Genomic DNA, 19173 nt, shown 5'->3' with positions numbered 1-19173 from the left:
GGAACGCATTTTGAACATCCAATTGCCTGAGGCTCCAGTTACTGGATACTACAACAGAAAGAACAAGTCTGATAGTAGCTGCTTTAACAACAGGACTAAAGGTATCTTCATAATCTATATCGTATCTCTGTTTGAAACCTTTTGCTACTAGCCTTGCCTTGTATCTGTCAATTTGACCATCTGCCTTTCTTTTAATCCTATAGACCCACCTACAATCAATGATATTTTTATTTTTTATTGGTGGGACTAAGTGCCAAGTCTTATTTTTAATAAGAGCATCATACTCATCATTCATAGCCCTCTTCCAATTTGTATCATTCAAAGCTTCTTGCAAGTTATGAGGTTCACCAGTAGTTGTCAGACCACCAAAACGAGGTTTGAGCTTGTCATACCTAATTATGCCATCTGTACGAATTTGAGGTTTTAAAATGCCATGTTGTGACCGTGTTCGCCGGGTTGGCACATCAGGAGCTGCAGGTGCATGCGGCACAGAAAATCCGCCGGAGGAGGGAGGATCCGCACGCGATCCCATGTCAGCGTGCGATCTCGTAGCGGATCTGTCGCCAGCGACAAAGGATATCTCATCCTGTCGGGGCAGGTCGACGTGGGAGCCTGTGCGCACGTCTCCCTCGCTTGGTTGGCCCACCTGGCGGCCCGCGAGAGGGGAGCCGATTGGCCCACCTGACGATGCGCTGTCGGGAGATTCAGCGGGCGGCCCAGCGCGCGCCACGCGTCGTTCCCGTGGCGGCATCTGCGCAGTGGAGGCAGATTCGCCCCCTGGTCCACCTGCGTCGCCTGCGCCTGCTGACGCTGCAGGCTCGGGATCGCTGCCCGCAGCACCTGAATCCTCCTCGTGTTCTGCAACAGTTTCGTCTTGTTCTGGCTGCATAAAATCATGCACAAAAACTGGATTTTCTCCACTGTTAGCAACAGGATTAGGGCGAAAATTAGCCTGTTGATCAACTACAGGTTCGTCCCCATGATCAAAAGGTGTACACTCAGGAAGTAAAAGGACTTCTGACCGGAGAGGGGTGCCTGCATTACGATTTAGATTTGCAAAGGGAAAAACAGTCTCATCGAAAATAACATCACGGGATATGTATACTCGTCCAGCAGCAACATTTAGACATTAAAAACCTTTGTGAAGATTGCTGTAGCCAAGGAACACGCACTGTTTGGAACGAAATTCTAACTTTTTGGAATTATAAGGGCGAAGATTCGGCCAACATGCACATCCAAAGACCCGAAGAGAATGATAATTGGGTTGTTCTTGAAACAAATGTGTCAGAGGAGTTTCAAAATTAATCACTTTGCTAGGGGTGCGATTTATCAGATATGTAGCAGAGAGGAAAGCCTCATCCCAAAACTTCAAGGGCATGGAGGCATGGGCTAAGAGAGAGAGCCCTACATCAACAATATGTCGATGTTTTCTTTCTGCTGACCCGTTTTGCTGATGAGCATGGGGACATGAGACATGGTGAGTGATTCCTAATTGATGATAAAAGGAATTTAGACGTTCATACTCGCCACCCCAGTCTGTTTGCATAGTGATTATTTTCTTATTGAACAACCTTTCAACAAGGGTTTGAAATTCATGAAAGACTTTAAACACTTCGGATGGGTGCTTAAGGAGATATATCCACGTGAATTTGCTGTAATCATCAATGAAAGACACATAATAGTTTTTCTTATTGATAGAATCATGGGCAGGCCCCCATACATCGAAGAAAATTTGCTCTAAAAGAGCTTTAGACACACTGTTTGAACTAGGATAAGGAAGTTGGTGACTTTTGCCCATTTGGCATGCATCACACACTCATTCTTTATTCAACTCGCTACTAGAAAAGGGAATATCATTCTGGCTAAGAACATGACGCACTATGGTAGATGACGGATGCCCTAGCCGACTATGCCACCTTTCAACAGGCAGTTTATTGGCACCAAACACTTGCTTGCTTGAGCTAAAGGAAGCCGATGATACGGGGTAGAGACCTTGTCTACACCTGCCGCGCAGAAGAGTTTTCCTCGTTCCCTGTTCCTTGACGAGAAAAAAAGTTGGGTGAACTTCAAGGAAGTATGATTATTAGTGGATAAGCGATGGGCGGAGATAAGGTTTTTGGCGGCATCGGGTACATGCAAGATGTTCTTAAGATGAAGATCACGAGTAGGGGTACACCCGGTCCAGCACCGATCGAACCGGATCAAGCTGTTTGTTAGTCCATGTGAATCTCGCGCCCGACCTGGCCACCTACCTTAGGGTCATGGAAGCAATTGCGCTGTTAAACATGGCCACCCGCGGCCAGTTTATGTTGCTATTGTTTTTATCGGCTCCCGATCTGATCAGGTTGAAATCTCCACCCACCAGGACTGGGAGCGCAGCCGCGGCCACCGTGGTGACTTTAGCTTGGAGTTCTCCCAAGAACTCCGCCGAACGGGAGTGATCAGCCGGTCCATAGACTTGAATGACTACTAACTCGTGAAGCGAGGCCCGTATGCGAAAATGTGCAGCGATAAAAAACGAACCTATATCCCAGGCGATAATCTCATATAAGGCTCGACTCAAGCCTAGCAACATACCACCTGAGTGCCCTACAGCAGGTACATGCTGCCACTCGAAACGCTCCAACGGGTCTAGCGCAAGCAGTTCGTGAAAACGAAAGTCCGCCTTGATCGTCTCCTGTAATGCAGCTGATGACTCATAATATAAGTTGTGTATTTATTTTTCTACATCTGACAAATTGTACTTGACACCTTTTTTTCCTCTTATTTTGCGATGAGTCTCCATATATGCTTTACCAATTACCCAACTAGCAAGAAACAAAAGGAGAGTTGGCTTAGCTAGCAAGAGTTAAATTACATGTTACCACAGATACAAACAAGAAATGCTAGCTTCAAGATTAGGAGACACCGGGAAGTAGGATGATGCAGTTGGGTCTGCTGGTGCAGTTTTTTGTTTGGTGTCAGACCGCTGTCTACTGGCTAGTGGCAACGGCAAATTGCATTTGTACTGTGCGAAATTAGCAGTGGACGTGATCGACAGAATTTTTGTATGCATGTGTGTTGAGCATCGATGCGGGTGTAGACTACTGGGCCGTATGTCCAACCCAAATTGAGATGAATCATTTCTATTCTCCCGATACGGAGCCGCGGTGTATATGTTTATCTCGTGCAATATCGTGCCAGGAATGTTACAACATAAGGGTTACAATGTGAGGATCGAGGAAGATAAAAGAAAACCAAAATAGAGTCGGTTTGGTTTATATCGCACCAAATCTTGTTTAACATGATGAGAATAACCTTCTCAAACATCCTCCCTCAATCACAATTTGTGCAAATTGAGATTCTTCAATGCTCGGAGCCAATGGATATAGTCTTTGGGTTGCTCCTCTTCGATCGTGTTCCGTGCTAATACCAATTTGTCCTTCATGAATCTTGGCCCAATCCCTCATCCATTGTCGGTTCAACAAGATCAAGTAAATGTTAAATATAAGGTAGAATAACATTCAAAAAAAATATGAGGTAGAATCGTTGAACCGGGCGACCTTTCTTGGCTAGCGACTTTTCAGGTGCTTTAAGGGAGATCTCTATTTTCTCTCCTTCTATTGATTGTATCTCTAGATAGTCGGCGAAAATGGCACCCAAAGTAGCATCAACAAAGTGGGATAGAATAGGTTGTTTGCTTACTTTTTATGTCCTTGTTTGTTTGGATACAACTCTAGTATACAACATGTCGTCTCAGTCGGTATGAAAAAGCCCATTGTTGGCGAGTAATCATGCCGTCTAGGTTGGGGGTCAGTGATCCTAGGGACATTCACAGTTGGGTGAAGAGCCGATCAAGAAAGCAATATGTCAAAGGGATCACAACAAGAGCCTCTAGTAATAACCTCCATCACATGCGGCTTTTGGTGAATATTCGTCTGTGAAATAAGGAGCATAGTCTGTTATATGTGTATCAACCATCTGCTTTATGTTTATCGCAGATGGATCTTACAAGCATGAATATATCACATTCATATATATATATATATATATATATATATATATATATATATATATATATATATATATATATATATATATATATATATATATATATATATATATATATATATATATATATAATGACATATCACGTTCATTTGATTCTCAATCTCTGGATTGGTGGTGGTCTAGTTGTGAATATTGAGCCTCGGAGATCATCATATTTGTCACAGAGTCAACTGAATTCCGGACCGGCAGTCTCTTCGGTGAGCAATCCATGGTTGGTTTGAAGAGTATGTCGTCTTTTGGTCTTTGAGAGGTACCCCTTCTATGGTAGTGTGATCTTTTAGTTGGTCTTCTTCGATTTGTGTTCCACAAAATATTGATCTTTGCTTCATCAATCCCAGTTCAATAGAATGTTCATATTAGGATATCATTATTGAACGAACCACCTTTCTACGCTACCAACTTTTGCAAGTGCTTCTAAGGGGCATCTCTATTTTCTCTCCTTTGAGCATTTAGGTGTCTAGGGCCCGTGACAGTTGTGTCTAGAGCAACTCCATTTATGAGTTGGCTCAACAAATTAAAAATATCAGTGTAAGTCTAGGCAATGCTTAAATAGCTTGGAAGTGGAAACTTTTGATGAACACGTACATAAAAATTTCACCAACAATGCTTTACATGGCTAACGATTAATGTACACGTATACATATACACAACCATCTGACGATTGTGTGTTTTTCAAACTCCTCACATCATTGAGTATCAACGTCGTAAGTAACCTTCTCCTACACCAATCATCAGAAGAAATGATGCAAGAAAGAAGAAAATAAATACTGATAAAGAGAATAGGTAGGTTGAGAATAGGAGACACCAGGAAGGGAACACTTCGAGTGCATTAAGCATGCTGCACTCTAATATGTGTTGCTCCGGCACGAGATCATTTTATACTCTCTGAGAATCAACATAGAACCTTGTCAAGTCAGGCAACTGGAAGCAATGACATCTGTGTGGCAAAAAGATGCACAATGACTTTTTACTGTTGCAATTTTCTCTTGGGATTGAACTATGAGATGCCGTACAAGTCTCGGAATTCCTCCCACCAGGGACGGGTTCCTATCCAAAGATCTGTCCAGAAGCGGGCTGACCGACCGTCGCCAACCGAGAATTTAGCCCCCATGGCAAACGCCGACTTGATCGCCTGGAGGTCATTCCAGAAAGGTGAGCCCCTAGCCCTACCCTCAAAGAAATAACTAGAATACTAGGCCCGTAAGGGTTCGATTTATCTGGTTTTTTTGAATTTTTTTCACGGTAGCTGTAAAAATTACACGTGTGACCGAAGTGCTTCCTTTGCCACGTTTCTATCCTAGAGTGTGTACTTGACGCGTGTGACGCATGGTAAAGCCTTCTCGAGGCTGTAGCGTTTTCCACGTGTGTTTTCTTAAGCGGTTTGCATTTTGACCGGGCCTTCTGGGCTGTACGTGTCCTGCCCTGCCATTCTGTACATATTTTTCTTGTCGCTCTCGAAACCTCGAGCCAAATCCCGTGACACCGCTACGCCGCCCTTTCCCGATATAAATGGGCATCAGACGGACTCTCGCCTCATCTTCTCTCTCGGTGCCCGCTCCGGCCGCGTTGCATCCCCATCCCCTTTTCTCTTCTTTGCGGATGCGCCCGCCCAGGCCGCCGGTGACCCTCATCATCGGAGCCCTCCCCCAGGTCGTCGCCGGAGGGAGTTGTCTCTTTGGCTAGGCTAGGGTCGTTGCCGAGTCGTGGAGGCGCCCCAGTTCCCCATCTCCCCTCCTCAATGGACTTTTTGTCCAAACAGACTACCTGCGCAACAAAAATTGCAAAAAAGACTACCTTCAAATGAAATTGACAAAAGAGACCACCCCAGCAGTGGCGGCAGGCGCGCCAGCCGACGCGTGGCACCTGCCGCCACGCCGGCAGGCGGCAGCACGTGCCGCCACATGCCCAGGCGGCAGCAGCCGTGTAAGAGGCAGCCAACGCCCAAGACGGAACGGGAGATTGCATGTGCTGCTTGCCGCCTAGTGGCGTGGCGGCAACACTGTTTGCATGCACCGTTTGCATGCTGCTACGTTTCGTTTAGTCTACGTTTCGTTTCGTCTGCGTTTTGTTTTGTCTGCGTTTTGTTTCGTCTCACAAATAATGCCACAAATTCGTATACCCTGTTGTTGATTCCTTGACATGCAGCACACTGTTTTTGAGATGATGCTCGCGACGGAGCAGGTCCGTCGGGCGATGATGTCTGCGCGAGGAGGACGATGATGAGGCCTGCGGTGGCGAAGGTCTGTCGGGCGATGAGGCCAACGCGAGGAGGCCGACAATGAGGCCCGCGGCGGAGCAGGTCCGCAGGGTGATGAGGCCGCCGCGAGGAGGCCGATGATGAGACCCGCGACGGTAAAGATCCACCGGTGAATCGCCCGGTGCGAGGAGGCCGACGATGAGGCCCGTGACGGAGGCTCGTATTATTATTTGTAAATAAACAATTATTATTTATAAAAACAGTATGCTGCATGTCAAGGAATCAACAACAGGGTATACGAATTTGTGGCATTATTTGTCAGATGAAACGAAATGCAGACAAAACAAAACGCAGACGAAACAAAACATAGACTAAACGAAACAGCATGCAAACAGTGTTGCCGCCACGCCACTAGGCGACAAGCAGGACATGCAATCCCCCCGTTCCGTCTTGCGCGCTGGCTGCCTGTTACGCGGCTGCTGCCCGCTGGGCATGTGGCGGCAGGTGCTGCCGCCTGCCGGCGTGGCGGCAGGTGCCACGCGTCGGCTGGGGTGGTCTCTTTTGTCAATTTCATCTAAAGGTAGTCTTTTTTGTCATTTTCGCTGGGCAGGTAGTCTTTTTGAACAAAAAATCTCCTCAATGATGGAGAGGTGCGAGATGGATGTGGGGAGGAGCGGGCATGGTGCAGCGGCCGAAGGAGGCGTTGGCCTGGCGGCGGCGGCGGGAGCGGTTGGAGGCGACCACGGGCATCTGGTCGTCACGGCAGGGGGCGATGTGGCTGCTCGAGGTCCGGTTCATCTTGGATGTCACGGAGGTAACCTATATCCGAGCAGTACTTCACTCCAATCGCATGACACGCTGCTCCCACAAGTGAGGCTAAATCCCCATATTATCCATCCAAATCTGTCGTGTTCTTTTAATGATGTGCTGTGAGATTCATGGTTGGGTGCAGACTCCTGCTTAAAGTTTTCGATCTACACAGTTTCCGGGATGGATGAATGGTGTGACTAATTTGTTTCTGAAAATTCCAAGGTTTCCATGTGGTTTCAGTAAAATTTGTTGATTGGGATAAGTTTGATTAGTCTGATGATTTTGTTGTTTCTTACTGTCAAGAAAAGGTTGATCTCATGTTGTTTATTTTTTAGTATATGGGATTTATTTTGTAGGACAGAATTTTGCAGTGGGCACGAGTGGTAAGAACTGACAATTAATTGACTTAATTAATTACAAGTGTTTGCATTATGTATCAGTTCAGTTTTTATGTATGCCTACGTGCAGTCCTTGCCTCATTGGACATGTTCACTCTCATATGGTGAGCCTCAGTGGCCTGTAGCCGCCAGCGTGCCCTCTCGGTGCCTGCCGGTGCAAGCAGGCGTCAACGGGGCAGATGGCGGCCATGTACACTGGTTTGTGCCTGCTCTGCCTGAATTTCGAAAATAAATTTTCATGAGTTCTTCAAGTTCAGTAGATTTCGTGTATGGATTTCTTTCCCTTTAACTTTTACTTGTGTCTATTCGGTTTGTATGCAAGAGTTCTAGAGCCATGGATGCAAGAAAATAAATTTGGGTCTGGTATTCCAATATGAGTCGTTTTGAGAAGTGAAAAATGAAGACTCTTAATTGCAAACCAGTAACGGAACAAGAAATAAAATTTTATTGATCCCAAATGACAATGTATCTGCTCTCTGTTCCTATAAGTTCATTTCCTTCTGCAAGCTTCTCCAATAATTACCTACAATTTTTCAGATATAGCATTGCCAATCGTCTGAACTATCGCTTGTGAACATTGCAGGCAGCGCCAATATTCATGCACTTGAAAAACCTCGGACACTGAAGAACATGGGAGTGCATGGGTACATTCTTTATTCTTGATATAATGGTAGGAAGTATGTAAATAATGTTTTTTGTATTGACACTGACAAAGCTTATGCATGAGATAGAGCTTCATTGTACATTACTTTGCAGGTTTCAAGCCTTTTGATGGAAGCTCATGTATCTTCCTAGGCTGATGGACTCTGGTGCTTGATGAATGTTGCCCAACCGTAGACCTCTCTTAAGTTTTGCATAAATACATCATCTGGGCTAATCAATTTATATGAAAACAAATCAGTAGTGATTTCGTCAAATATATGGGTTATTTTGATGACAGTTAGCTCCTCTCCCTAGCTGATCAAATCAACTATTTTAATCTCATTGAACAACTAGATGAATTGAGGTGCTAATTAAATTAATATGCGCCCACCAGTTTATTAGGTACTAATTGAATTAATATGCTCTCACAGGTTTATTAGGTGATAACTAAAACGAACATTCTTTGGCTGACATTTGAAGTAAGATTTAAAACAACCTACAGAACAAACTGGAGAGGGTACACATCAGATGGCTCCCTCCCATGGAGAATGAACTGAAGATTAATATTGATGGCGCTTTCCACCCTGAACCAAACACCGGTGGTTGGGGTGCAGTCATCAGGAATCATAAAGGAGAGGTAAAAGTATGTGGACTAGGGAGATTGGAGAATGTTATTAACCCCTTACATGCCGAGATCAGGCTGTTATACGGGGTGCCTAGCTAGGAATTGATAAAGGAGTGAGAGCCATTGGCCTTGAAACAGATTCAGTGCTGCTGAAGCAAGGGGTAAACAATAATGAATGTGGCCTCTCTGCTGTCTACCTAGGCTTAGAGGAGCTCAAGGAATATCTGAAGCAAAAAACTTTGAAGTGTGTCGTTTTACTTCTGCTAGGAGGAACTGTAAATAAGTAGGCCATTGTTTTGCTAGCTATGGTAGTACCTTAAGCATGTATGATCATCTTCAAACAGATCATGTAATTCCACTTGTATCGGACCTGGTGGCGACTCTTCTCTAATTTCTGCATACATCTCCCCTAGATATGGACTACCCCGCTTTTGCATTACCTGTTTTCAAACAAGAAGAAACTTAGTTCACTAAATTCATAGAACTAATATGCCAGCTAGAATGCGCGAGTATATGCACCCTTTGCTTTTAAATAAAAGTTGTGTAAAAAAACTGATGTGTAAATTCTAATTTGTGTTAATTAAGTACATATGTACATTATTGAGGGGGTGGTCTAAGGTAATGAAGCGTAAGGGGATTAAGTAAAGTTTTACTGTATTTAGTAGTTGTGATCTGTCAGAGGTAGTGAAAATGACAATTGCTCATGCATTGTTTTCATGAAAACAAGATTCGCATCATGTCATCATTTTGACATTCTGCTTCGGTATATGTCGATGCAGACAGAAGGAGCACGAGCACCTGGCTGATGAAATTGCCTGGCTAGCGGGTATTCTGAGTTATTGTATTAAAGATGCAGATAGTTACCTCTTCAGTTCTATATGCACATCCGCGTAGGTGTGTGCCAGTATTGGATCAACATTTCATTGAACATTCTGTTTGCAAGATATATGCTCATGTGATAATTGTTTCAAACTACTAACGCAGTGGTTGTCAATCTAATTATATGTTGTTGTCTAATATCATCCTCCAGCGAGCGCAACATAAGAAAATGAGCAGGCCTTCAGGCGTTAATGGGCCATTTATGTCGATGGGCTCTGGCCCAAGTTATCTCAGCCCAGTATGAATGATTTACTTTTCTAGTTTTAGCTACTGCACTGGGCTCTCTAATGGGGTTGCCGTGGGTATTTTGGACTAAAATATTACTGGCATTTTTCTGTCTTCCAGTACATTTCAAGTTCTTTGCCCAAAAAAGTACATTTTATGTTTTTGCACTGTTTTATATATAAATTGCCGAAAATACCATGGACTAAAATTGTCATTTTTTGCATCAAATTAAACCAATGAGATATTTTATTCAGGTTTTATGATGTGTTAATTAAATTTGATGTTTAATTCGAGAATTAAATGACAATAAATTTAATTTTGAAAAATGTTGTTTTATTTTTATTAGTCATTACATGAGTTTGCACAAGCTCTTTGCAGCACTAATCTGGCAGGTGGCCATAAAAATGATCTGGATCATCAAAGATCACCAAATCAGCAAATTTGGTCTTTTCTATTGAAATGTAGTTACCATTGTATGAAATGTATCTCTTGTTTTATGTAATAAAATCTCTCTTTTCAAGATGCCTTATTGTCTATCCTAGCTTAACTCCACTATAAGATATCCATCCAAGTTCTCCATCATTTACCATGGTATTTCTGCATCCAGTACGACTATCACTACATGATTTACATCACTTATGCATGTATCAACTAGATGTACCATCTTCTTGTATGAACTACTTTGCAATGAGTCAAATCTTAAGCATTACAAAGAAACTTAATAGCTTATCAATTCATGTGGCGCGGCGTGCCGCCGTGCACTACCCGCTAGTTCCCTTTAGGGAAGTACTTGGCCCTAAGAAGATCAGCCCACAGACTTGTTGCCCCCTGGACAATTTTTCAGATCCACTTACACATCATAGCAATGTTAAGCAGTCTCGAGTTGGTGATCCCAAGGCTCCCCAAGTCCTTGGGTCGACACACCTAGGCCCATTTAACCATGGTTTGGGCTAGTTCCTTCCCAAAAGAACTTAGCGCGGGGTGTGTCAAACTTTGCATGCATCCCCTCTGCAAGCAAAAATAGGCCCATAGTAAACATTGGCAAGGAGGAGAGACTAGAGTTCGTGAGAACTAGCCTGACCACTTTTGAAAGGAATTTACCCCTCCAAGGGCAAACCCTCCCCCTCACCTTAGCACACAGAGGTTCCCAATCCTCTATCGTGGGCCTTTTGGTGTCAACTGGGAGGCCGAGGTATGTGAGCGGGAATTTGCCCACCTTACAATTGAGCAGATCGGCAATGCGCCTACCTTCCTCCAGCTCAACCCCCATCGTGAGCACCTCGCATTTGTGAAAAATTATTTTGAGCCCCGACATGAGCTCAAAACAAAGAAGAATCGCCTTGACCGTCGCAATGCTGTGAAGGTCTGGGCGAAACAATAGCAGCGTGTCATCCGCATATTGGAAATGCGTCACTCCTCCTGGAATGAGATGGTCTACCAACCCTTGGATGTGACCAGCCGCGGCCGCCTTCCGAAGCATAGCGGACAGCGCGTCCACAACAAAATTGAACAGAAGAGGGGACATTGGGTCCCCCTGCCTGAGCCCGCGTTTGTTCCGGAAGAAATGCCCTATTTCTCCGTTCACCGAAACTGCAGTTTGACCTCCCGGCACCAATTGCATAATTCGGTGTACTCAAACAGCGGAAAAGCCTCTGCTAGTAAGCACCTGCCGCAAGAAATCTCAATTCATGCGGTCGTACGCTTTTTCGAAGTCTAGTTTTAATAAGACAACCGGTTCCTTCGTGCGTTGAAGTTCATGCACAATCTCTTGAAGGGCGAGCGGGCCCTCCAAAATGTTGCGACCGCGAATGAAAGCGGATTGGTTTCGATTAATCGAGCGGTGAGCGATCGGTCCTAGTCGAGTGGCGCATGTTTTAGCACAGATTTTAAAAGGCACATTAATGAGCGCAATCGGCCGGAATTGTCTAATGTTATCTGCCCCTTGGATCTTCGGGATGAGCGTTAAGACTCCAAAATTAAGGCGCGCTATATCTACCGTCCTATGCATAAAACCATTGTAGATCTCGAAGATTGGTCCCCTAAGGAGAGGCCAAAAACGCTTGAACATAGCCACCGGCCACCCGTCTGGGCCCGGAGCCGTGTCCACTTTCATACCTGATAGTGCGGCGTTTATTTCTTCCGGCAGGAACGCGAGCCCCAACTCGTTGTTCTCACATTCCAGCACTCGTTGTGAGGCCTCCCAAATGTCCGCACGCAGACCCGCCCCCTGGGCCTCACACGTCCCCATCAAGTTGATGTAAAACTCATAAATGTGACGGGAAATGTCCTCTTGACGCAACAGGAGCCCCTGCTCTGATTGCAACCTTAGGATAGAGCACTTCCGACGACGCCCGTTAGCATAAGCGTGGAAATACTTAGTGTTGGCCTCGCCCTTCAGTGTCCACTTCAGACCACTTCGCCGGCGCCAGTATTCTTCCTCCGCGCGAAGTGATGCTTCGACCTAACCCTCCAGATCATAGCGATGAGCCCATTCCTGCTCCGAAAAGGCCCGAGCATCTGCCATATCATCAATCCTTGCGATTTCCGCTAGGATCGCGGCTCTGTGCTCTTTATTGCTCCTCCCAAGGTTTGCGCCCCATCCCTTGAGGCTTGCCATGAGCCGTCCCCCGACAACATTCCAAAACTCCATCGGGCCCCTCTGGGGTCCAATCAAATTAACGCACACCCACCATTTCTCCCCGAAAATCTCCTCGAAGCCTGCTACTTCAAACCAAGCTATTTCGAAGAAAAAGCGTAAGCTGTGCCGCACCTGTTCCTCCCTTGAGGAATAGACGAGTGGTACATGGTCAGAGCCAATACGTGTCTCCGCGACCAATGTCAATAGAGGGAAGCCCATTTCCCACTCCGGCGACATGAACACCCGGTCCAGCACCGATCGAACCGGATCAAGCTGTTTGTTAGTCCATGTGAATCTCGCGCCCGACCTGGCCACCTCCCTTAGGGTCATGGAAGCAATTGCGGTGTTAAACATGGCCACCCGCGGCCAGTTTATGTTGCTATTGTTTTTATCGGCTCCCGATCTGATCAGGTTGAAATCTCCACCCACCAGGACTGGGAGCGCAGCCGCGGCCACCGTGGTGACTTTAGCTTGGAGTTCTCCCAAGAACTCCGCCGAACGGGAGTGATCAGCCGGTCCATAGACTTGAATGACTACTAACTCGTGAAGCGAGGCCCGTATGCGAAAATGTGCAGCGATAAAAAACGAACCTATATCCCAGGCGATAATCTCATATAAGGCTCGACTCAAGCCTAGCAACATACCACCTGAGTGCCCTACAGCAGGTACATGCTGCCACTCGAAACGCTCCAACGGGTCTAGCGCAAGCAGTTCGTGAAAACGAAAGTCCGCCTTGATCGTCTCCTGTAATGCAGCTGATGACTCATAATATAAGTTGTGTATTTATTTTTCTACATCTGACAAATTGTACTTGACACCTTTTTTTCCTCTTATTTTGCGATGAGTCTCCATATATGCTTTACCAATTACCCAACTAGCAAGAAACAAAAGGAGAGTTGGCTTAGCTAGCAAGAGTTAAATTACATGTTACCACAGATACAAACAAGAAATGCTAGCTTCAAGATTAGGAGACACCGGGAAGTAGGATGATGCAGTTGGGTCTGCTGGTGCAGTTTTTTGTTTGGTGTCAGACCGCTGTCTACTGGCTAGTGGCAACGGCAAATTGCATTTGTACTGTGCGAAATTAGCAGTGGACGTGATCGACAGAATTTTTGTATGCATGTGTGTTGAGCATCGATGCGGGTGTAGACTACTGGGCCGTATGTCCAACCCAAATTGAGATGAATCATTTCTATTCTCCCGATACGGAGCCGCGGTGTATATGTTTATCTCGTGCAATATCGTGCCAGGAATGTTACAACATAAGGGTTACAATGTGAGGATCGAGGAAGATAAAAGAAAACCAAAATAGAGTCGGTTTGGTTTATATCGCACCAGATCTTGTTTAACATGATGAGAATAACCTTCTCAAACATCCTCCCTCAATCACAATTTGTGCAAATTGAGATTCTTCAATGCTCGGAGCCAATGGATATAGTCTTTGGGTTGCTCCTCTTCGATCGTGTTCCGTGCTAATACCAATTTGTCCTTCATGAATCTTGGCCCAATCCCTCATCCATTGTCGGTTCAACAAGATCAAGTAAATGTTAAATATAAGGTAGAATAACATTCAAAAAAAATATGAGGTAGAATCGTTGAACCGGGCGACCTTTCTTGGCTAGCGACTTTTCAGGTGCTTTAAGGGAGATCTCTATTTTCTCTCCTTCTATTGATTGTATCTCTAGATAGTCGGCGAAAATGGCACCCAAAGTAGCATCAACAAAGTGGGATAGAATAGGTTGTTTGCTTACTTTTTATGTCCTTGTTTGTTTGGATACAACTCTAGTATACAACATGTCGTCTCAGTCGGTATGAAAAAGCCCATTGTTGGCGAGTAATCATGCCGTCTAGGTTGGGGGTCAGTGATCCTAGGGACATTCACAGTTGGGTGAAGAGCCGATCAAGAAAGCAATATGTCAAAGGGATCACAACAAGAGCCTCTAGTAATAACCTCCATCACATGCGGCTTTTGGTGAATATTCGTCTGTGAAATAAGGAGCATAGTCTGTTATATGTGTATCAACCATCTGCTTTATGTTTATCGCAGATGGATCTTACAAGCATGAATATATCACATTCATATATATATATATATATATATATATATATATATATATATATATATATATATATATAATGACATATCACGTTCATTTGATTCTCAATCTCTGGATTGGTGGTGGTCTAGTTGTGAATATTGAGCCTCGGAGATCATCATATTTGTCACAGAGTCAACTGAATTCCGGACCGGCAGTCTCTTCGGTGAGCAATCCATGGTTGGTTTGAAGAGTATGTCGTCTTTTGGTCTTTGAGAGGTACCCCTTCTATGGTAGTGTGATCTTTTAGTTGGTCTTCTTCGATTTGTGTTCCACAAAATATTGATCTTTGCTTCATCAATCCCAGTTCAATAGAATGTTCATATTAGGATATCATTATTGAACGAACCACCTTTCTACGCTACCAACTTTTGCAAGTGCTTCTAAGGGGCATCTCTATTTTCTCTCCTTTGAGCATTTAGGTGTCTAGGGCCCGTGACAGTTGTGTCTAGAGCAACTCCATTTATGAGTTGGCTCAACAAATTAAAAATATCAGTGTAAGTCTAGGCAATGCTTAAATAGCTTGGAAGTGGAAACTTTTGATGAACACGTACATAAAAATTTCACCAACAATGCTTTACATGGCTAACAATTAATGTACACGTATACATATACACAACCATCTGACGATTGTGTGTTTTTCAAACTTCTCACATCATTGAGTATCAACGTCGTAAGTAACCTTCTCCTACACCAATCATCAGAAGAAATGATGCAAGAAAGAAGAAAATAAATACTGATAAAGAGAATAGGTAGGTTGAGAATAGGAGACACCAGGAAGGGAACACTTCGAGTGCATTAAGCATGCTGCACTCTAATATGTGTTGCTCCGGCACGAGATCATTTTATACTCTCTGAGAATCAACATAGAACCTTGTCAAGTCAGGCAACTGGAAGCAATGACATCTGTGTGGCAAAAAGATGCACAATGACTTTTTACTGTTGCAATTTTCTCTTGGGATTGAACTATGAGATGCCGTACAAGTCTCGGAATTCCTCCCACCAGGGACGGGTTCCTATCCAAAGATCTGTCCAGAAGCGGGCTGACCGACCGTCGCCAACCGAGAATTTAGCCCCCATGGCAAACGCCGACTTGATCGCCTGGAGGTCATTCCAGAAAGGTGAGCCCCTAGCCCTACCCTCAAAGAAATAACTAGAATACTAGGCCCGTAAGGGTTCGATTTATCTGGTTTTTTTGAATTTTTTTCACGGTAGCTGTAAAAATTACACGTGTGACCGAAGTGCTTCCTTTGCCACGTTTCTATCCTAGAGTGTGTACTTGACGCGTGTGACGCATGGTAAAGCCTTCTCGAGGCTGTAGCGTTTTCCACGTGTGTTTTCTTAAGCGGTTTGCATTTTGACCGGGCCTTCTGGGCTGTACGTGTCCTGCCCTGCCATTCTGTACATATTTTTCTTGTCGCTCTCGAAACCTCGAGCCAAATCCCGTGACACCGCTACGCCGCCCTTTCCCGATATAAATGGGCATCAGACGGACTCTCGCCTCATCTTCTCTCTCGGTGCCCGCTCCGGCCGCGTTGCATCCCCATCCCCTTTTCTCTTCTTTGCGGATGCGCCCGCCCAGGCCGCCGGTGACCCTCATCATCGGAGCCCTCCCCCAGGTCGTCGCCGGAGGGAGTTGTCTCTTTGGCTAGGCTAGGGTCGTTGCCGAGTCGTGGAGGCGCCCCAGTTCCCCATCTCCCCTCCTCAATGGACTTTTTGTCCAAACAGACTACCTGCGCAACAAAAATTGCAAAAAAGACTACCTTCAAATGAAATTGACAAAAGAGACCACCCCAGCAGTGGCGGCAGGCGCGCCAGCCGACGCGTGGCACCTGCCGCCACGCCGGCAGGCGGCAGCACGTGCCGCCACATGCCCAGGCGGCAGCAGCCGTGTAAGAGGCAGCCAACGCCCAAGACGGAACGGGAGATTGCATGTGCTGCTTGCCGCCTAGTGGCGTGGCGGCAACACTGTTTGCATGCACCGTTTGCATGCTGCTACGTTTCGTTTAGTCTACGTTTCGTTTCGTCTGCGTTTTGTTTTGTCTGCGTTTTGTTTCGTCTCACAAATAATGCCACAAATTCGTATACCATGTTGTTGATTCCTTGACATGCAGCACACTGTTTTTGAGATGATGCTCGCGACGGAGCAGGTCCGTCGGGCGATGATGTCTGCGCGAGGAGGACGATGATGAGGCCTGCGGTGGCGAAGGTCTGTCGGGCGATGAGGCCAACGCGAGGAGGCCGACAATGAGGCCCGCGGCGGAGCAGGTCCGCAGGGTGATGAGGCCGCCGCGAGGAGGCCGATGATGAGACCCGCGACGGTAAAGATCCACCGGTGAATCGCCCAGTGCGAGGAGGCCGACGATGAGGCCCGTGACGGAGGCTCGTATTATTATTTGTAAATAAACAATTATTATTTATAAAAACAGTATGCTGCATGTCAAGGAATCAACAACAGGGTATACGAATTTGTGGCATTATTTGTCAGATGAAACGAAATGCAGACAAAACAAAACGCAGACGAAACAAAACATAGACTAAACGAAACAGCATGCAAACAGTGTTGCCGCCACGCCACTAGGCGACAAGCAGGACATGCAATCCCCCCGTTCCGTCTTGCGCGCTGGCTGCCTGTTACGCGGCTGCTGCCCGCTGGGCATGTGGCGGCAGGTGCTGCCGCCTGCCGGCGTGGCGGCAGGTGCCACGCGTCGGCTGGGGTGGTCTCTTTTGTCAATTTCATCTAAAGGTAGTCTTTTTTGTCATTTTCGCTGGGCAGGTAGTCTTTTTGAACAAAAAATCTCCTCAATGATGGAGAGGTGCGAGATGGATGTGGGGAGGAGCGGGCATGGTGCAGCGGCCGAAGGAGGCGTTGGCCTGGCGGCGGCGGCGGGAGCGGTTGGAGGCGACCACGGGCATCTGGTCGTCACGGCAGGGGGCGATGTGGCTGCTCGAGGTCCGGTTCATCTTGGATGTCACGGAGGTAACCTATATCCGAGCAGTACTTCACTCCAATCGCATGACACGCTGCTCCCACAAGTGAGGCTAAATCCCCATATTATCCATCCAAATCTGTCGTGTTCTTTTAATGATGTGCTGTGAGATTCATGGTTGGGTGCAGACTCCTGCTTAAAGTTTTCGATCTACACAGTTTCCGGGATGGATGAATGGTGTGACTAATTTGTTTCTGAAAATTCCAAGGTTTCCATGTGGTTTCAGTAAAATTTGTTGATTGGGATAAGTTTGATTAGTCTGATGATTTTGTTGTTTCTTACTGTCAAGAAAAGGTTGATCTCATGTTGTTTATTTTTTAGTATATGGGATTTATTTTGTAGGACAGAATTTTGCAGTGGGCACGAGTGGTAAGAACTGACAATTAATTGACTTAATTAATTACAAGTGTTTGCATTATGTATCAGTTCAGTTTTTATGTATGCCTACGTGCAGTCCTTGCCTCATTGGACATGTTCACTCTCATATGGTGAGCCTCAGTGGCCTGTAGCCGCCAGCGTGCCCTCTCGGTGCCTGCCGGTGCAAGCAGGCGTCAACGGGGCAGATGGCGGCCATGTACACTGGTTTGTGCCTGCTCTGCCTGAATTTCGAAAATAAATTTTCATGAGTTCTTCAAGTTCAGTAGATTTCGTGTATGGATTTCTTTCCCTTTAACTTTTACTTGTGTCTATTCGGTTTGTATGCAAGAGTTCTAGAGCCATGGATGCAAGAAAATAAATTTGGGTCTGGTATTCCAATATGAGTCGTTTTGAGAAGTGAAAAATGAAGACTCTTAATTGCAAACCAGTAACGGAACAAGAAATAAAATTTTATTGATCCCAAATGACAATGTATCTGCTCTCTGTTCCTATAAGTTCATTTCCTTCTGCAAGCTTCTCCAATAATTACCTACAATTTTTCAGATATAGCATTGCCAATCGTCTGAACTATCGCTTGTGAACATTGCAGGCAGCGCCAATATTCATGCACTTGAAAAACCTCGGACACTGAAGAACATGGGAGTGCATGGGTACATTCTTTATTCTTGATATAATGGTAGGAAGTATGTAAATAATGTTTTTTGTATTGACACTGACAAAGCTTATGCATGAGATAGAGCTTCATTGTACATTACTTTGCAGGTTTCAAGCCTTTTGATGGAAGCTCATGTATCTTCCTAGGCTGATGGACTCTGGTGCTTGATGAATGTTGCCCAACCGTAGACCTCTCTTAAGTTTTGCATAAATACATCATCTGGGCTAATCAATTTATATGAAAACAAATCAGTAGTGATTTCGTCAAATATATGGGTTATTTTGATGACAGTTAGCTCCTCTCCCTAGCTGATCAAATCAACTATTTTAATCTCATTGAACAACTAGATGAATTGAGGTGCTAATTAAATTAATATGCGCCCACCAGTTTATTAGGTACTAATTGAATTAATATGCTCTCACAGGTTTATTAGGTGATAACTAAAACGAACATTCTTTGGCTGACATTTGAAGTAAGATTTAAAACAACCTACAGAACAAACTGGAGAGGGTACACATCAGATGGCTCCCTCCCATGGAGAATGAACTGAAGATTAATATTGATGGCGCTTTCCACCCTGAACCAAACAC

This window comes from Triticum aestivum, chromosome 7A (genome assembly GCF_018294505.1).
Source record: "Triticum aestivum cultivar Chinese Spring chromosome 7A, IWGSC CS RefSeq v2.1, whole genome shotgun sequence".
NCBI classification, from domain to species: domain Eukaryota; kingdom Viridiplantae; phylum Streptophyta; class Magnoliopsida; order Poales; family Poaceae; genus Triticum; species Triticum aestivum.
The sequence above is the reverse complement of the archived record's forward strand: the minus strand, read 5'-3'. Positions refer to the sequence as shown.